Source organism: Poecilia formosa, unplaced genomic scaffold, assembly GCF_000485575.1.
Source record: "Poecilia formosa unplaced genomic scaffold, Poecilia_formosa-5.1.2 Scaffold315, whole genome shotgun sequence".
NCBI classification, from domain to species: domain Eukaryota; kingdom Metazoa; phylum Chordata; class Actinopteri; order Cyprinodontiformes; family Poeciliidae; genus Poecilia; species Poecilia formosa.
This window is the reverse complement of record NW_006800254.1, coordinates 41,751-46,500: the sequence shown is the minus strand read 5'-3', so window position 1 is coordinate 46,500 and position 4,750 is coordinate 41,751. Positions and strand designations below refer to the sequence as shown.

At 38.8% G+C, this 4,750-nt stretch overlaps 1 protein-coding gene across 4 annotated transcripts in view; it reads right to left on the bottom strand.

Moving 5' to 3' along the window:
• The window catches only part of LOC103152547 (MICOS complex subunit mic25a-like), a 102,027-nt gene that overhangs the window by 72,787 nt on the left and 24,490 nt on the right, over positions 1-4,750 (bottom strand). The gene's annotated exons all lie outside the window — the stretch shown is intronic.

Sequence of the window (4,750 nt, the reverse complement as noted above, 5' to 3'; positions counted from 1 at the left end):
AATTCAGCTATTTTAAATTTGAAAAGGTCACCCAAATCATGTTATAAGAATTAACTATTTTCTTTATGTTTTGTTTTCCTCTATGTCCCCCCCCAGCCCCTCCCCAGTAGATCCCAAAAAAATGTGCAAACTTGATGTCTTAATTTTAATGAAGCTAGAGTGCCAAACCCTTTTTAAGCTGATGACCTACAGTGAGTCACACAACCCTTTGCAGGAAGTAAAAGTCTGCCTACTTTTAAATAAAAAAAATTGCATGCTTAGTTCACAGTTGTGTATTGAAAAAAGGCTATTTAATTTTTTTCTTCATTAAAAGAAAACTTGGCCTTCAAATACTACTCACTTGAGAGCACTGGCCCAAAAATGGCCATTGTCCTCAGTTTGTCCAAATTCTCAAGATAGTCAGGACAGGTGTGAACAATTACCTTCAAGTAGGACAAAAACAACAGACTTAAAACGAGGAATGCACTGATAGTTTGGCCATAATTTACTTAATTTTGGGTACAGGTGAACAGACAATGCTTATATATGAAAATTATCTTATGTACCTCTGCAAATATCTGAAAAGAGAACTGACTGACAGAGCTGCCCACCGGATCACACGGTCAGCAGTAGTCACCCCACTGTTGCTAAATTTGTGATTTTATGACTTTACTGAGAAAAAAAACAAACATGCATCAGCCAAAATATTTTTTTTTAAAGATTATTGTTTGGCCATTGGTGCAGCCCTATTTACAAAGTCATGGCATTTTAATGTATTTTCATATCAAAGTCATGACCTAATTCAGAGGTTCCCAAACTGTGGGGCGCACCCCCTGGGGGGGAGAGGGGGACGCCGTGCCATTGCAGGGGGGGGGACGCGGGAAGCCGTCTGGATGGAAGGAAAAAAAAAAAAAAAAACATGAACGCTGTATGTGCTGGGTTTTTACCTTAGAATGGCCAACTTTCGGTTATCCTTATGTCAATTTGACACAGTAGGGGCTACATTTCCCATGTCTGTGTCCTCTGTCACTTTTATCAGCAATTAAAACTGTGTCATAACCTGTTTTTCCGAGCCGCCTTTAAACGCAACATGAGCGCTACGACGCTCACGCTGGGTTTACACCTGTGTGGCAGCGAAGGAGACCTGCTGCTGCTGTACAGAGCTACGCAGGTGTGTTAGAATCATGGCAGCAAACCAGCAAAATGCAAATAACTTTTCACAGTTTTCCCCCAAACTAACCGACTGAGTTGAGTGAAGCTGTTGGATACAGGTAAAGTTAGCTAAAGGATGACTAGCTAGCTAATATCAATACAGCACCTTAAGCTTAAGAAGTAGCCTGTAGGCTACCAATGTTGTCTATGTCCAGCATTCATTTTACTCCCCCAAAAAGATAGAGACAGGGAGTCTCTAAGAATCCTCCCCCCACACACACACACATCGTTCAACCAGACAGCTATTTGTAATCCATAGGGGGGGCCCAGAAAATGTTTGGAAACCGCTGGGGGGGCCCAAGAGAAAAAGTTTGGGAACCACTGACCTAATTGAAAATGGAAATGTGTAGCAAAGTCTCATTCCTATCTGACAGAGTTGGAGCTATTTTGGAAAGAAAAATGGGCAAATCATCAGCACAATTACAGCTACATTCCACATAAAACCGAATCGTTAAGGAGTATAAATAGTTTTCTGTACAATCCAGTGTGCCTACAAAGTCTCATCATCAACACTGAATGCTTTGGGAGTCTTTTTTTTTTACTTGTTTTTAATCACACCTGAAAACTCCATATAGAGGAGAACATAACTTCACAGCATCTCTTATACAGACAGCCTGTCACCATTTGAAGTACCCTAATATACTAAAAGTTGCACATCTGGTACTCTGAGGAAATTAATGCCAATCAATATTTAGAAAGCTCTAGTGTTACGGGGAACACAGTGGCACTGAAAGGCAGCAGCAACGGCAGAGCTGAGCAACTGAGGTGAGGACTGTCTACACGCAAAACTCTCTCCCCCGCCCCCTCCCACACACACACACAACACACACACATCCCACACACACACACAACACACACACAGAGAGCGAGATTCATCATCATCAGAGCTGATGAACGGCAAATCAAATTGCCGCCAATCGTTTGTGTTTCATAAACATAAGTGCGGCAAAGAGCAAGAGCGCTTCTGATGTTCGAGGCAGCTGCTGCAAGTTAAAGCCGAGAAGAAGCTCAAATTGCTTTTTTTTTTTTTTTTGTTCATTTAAGGTGCTGGAAAAAGTATCTGTTTGGTAGGGATTAGGCAGAAAAAGAGCAGATTTAATTAAGGCGAGGGGACAAAATTAACTTCCCTTCCTATCTGCGTCCGTCTTGAGTTGGGCCAGTTTTAATTTGCAGTCACAGAAGAAATTGCAAGTGAATCAGATGACTTCTCTTGTGTCCCTTCAGGGACCTGTGAGTCTGCGATAGATAACGGCCGGCCAGGCGTGACTTTACACACAATGCATCACACCATGTAAGCACACCAAGGCACGGCGGAGGACGACAGCCTGGACTTGCATGCTCAAAGCTATGATGGCATTAGGGCCACTGTAGGTAGAAATAATTTTAAAAAAGGAGTACATTTCTGCCAAAAACTCAGAAATTGTCTAGAAAAAGCTGGTAACTGTACCACAATTACCACATTATATCATAATGTGGTAATTATGGTACAATTACTACATTTTCTTGCAGTTATTAGTGTATCTGCTGAGCTAGATACATCCAGACACATTTTACTTTATCTTATGATAGAAAAGAACAAAAAAAAAAAACTGTAGTTAATCCAATATTATGAATGGAACGGTGCAGAAAGATTGTAGTTCAGAACATTTTCAATATACTTTAAGAAAATCTAGCAAATATGTTTTCTTTTTCCTTTTTGTGTTACTTTAGAGTGACAGAATTTTTTTTTCTGTTGATTTCACAATATTTCAAACAGTGGTCTATGTAGAGCTGGCTGGAGATTAGGTTTGATTTAATCGTAATTATGGATAAGTGATTCAGGACAGTGGCTGAACAGATTATACAACAACACATACAGTTGAGGAACAAGTCAGTGTTAAAGTATTTTTTAACGAGACTCCGTCAGTATTTGAGCATGAAGAAAGTTTTTAATTCCCTTTGGAGTTGTTTTGATATACAGCATAGATAAATAGTGTTTTATCTTATTTCAACCCACTGAAGTAATAATCTAAAAAAAAAAAAAGATAAGTTTCACAGCACTCTTAACAACTCGGCTTTTAACTGTCCACAGAGAAATTTTAATCTTACTGAGTGACAGAGTGAGGTATTTGTTATTTTGAATGTTTGTTTGTTGTTTTTTTTTAACTGTGATGATATCAAACTCATAATGAGCTTATTTTACTCAATCCAACCACAAAGCAAAGCAATTTGCTGAAATATTAAGTCACAAAGCAGAACACAAAACAAAAAAGTATGATCCATTTTTGTTTTGCCTCAAACCACATTGCAATTCAAACCTCACGCAGGCTTTACACAAGTAATCAGACTTGCGCTGCTTTCACACTGGGTATAAAATGACTATTCTTGCTTGAATTTTCTTATAAATTATTGAAAAATAAAGCATCATATGGTTGAGTAAAAAAAAAAAACCAGGGTGGAAAAAAATCATCTTAAATTAAGACAACAAATTATATAAGAAACTGAACAGCAAAGCAACTTCACGTTATTAACATGAAGTCTAATTAAATACAACAGCTAGTAGCCATGAGCTAAACAGCAGATTAGCTCAAAAATGCATTACCATATATCTTTCCCTCTTTAGGCTTCTTCTGCATATGAATCGATTCAGTGCACAGCTGGAGGTCTGAAGCATCTATTTAGAAGCCGGAGACGGGGAGGAAAATGTGCAAAAGTGCTAAGCACAAAAATCAAGCAAGAGTGAGTGAAAGAAAGTCAGAATGAAAAACGACGAAGGATAACGGGAGACATGTCTAACAGGTAACAAATATCAAACGGGACAAAAATGACAAAAAGAAGACAGAAGAAGAATTAGAATGAGACAGGGAGTGCATGTGGGAGCAGGATCTGTTAAAGCATCTGGCAGCTAAACTAAATCTGCTCACTTGTTAACTGGAAATATTCTGTTTTTATATTAAACAGGACAAAAACTGCAAAGAATTACGGAGACCAAACAGTGGCCCCATAAGGAACACCTATCCTATGCAGCAAATAGATAAAAGGGACTTCAGCTAAAATAAACTAAAATCTATAAAAATAAGCCTAATTAGTGAGTTGATAAATGATTAAAGGGTCAGTGGTATATAAAATCATACTTTTTTAAACTTACATATTATAATATCTAGAGCGTTACCTTGATTGTTTCATGCATGACTGAGAAATACTTTCATCTCCATAGCAACCATTCAGCTGCACAAAAAGCCTGGTAGGACCAAGCAGCGCCGTCGAGGAAAAAGATCCTCCTCTGAGTTGCCATTTCCAAGTTTCCGCCTGACAGTGCAGCCCTCCACCATGACTCCCCCATTCGGCTCCTTCAGACTAGCCTGAAGCAATTAGCAAACACCTGGCAGAACTGCTTATCTGCTGAGTTCATTATAGGAGATACTTCTCAGAGCAACGCTGGTAAAAAACGTTGTTAAAGGGTTGAAAGAGGCGTCATGTTGTGATGACTCCCTGAAGGCGGAGTTTTTAAAGAGACAGAAGCCCAATTTCAAGGCATTTAAATACAAAGTTAGATTTCTTTTAAGTCATACTTTATATA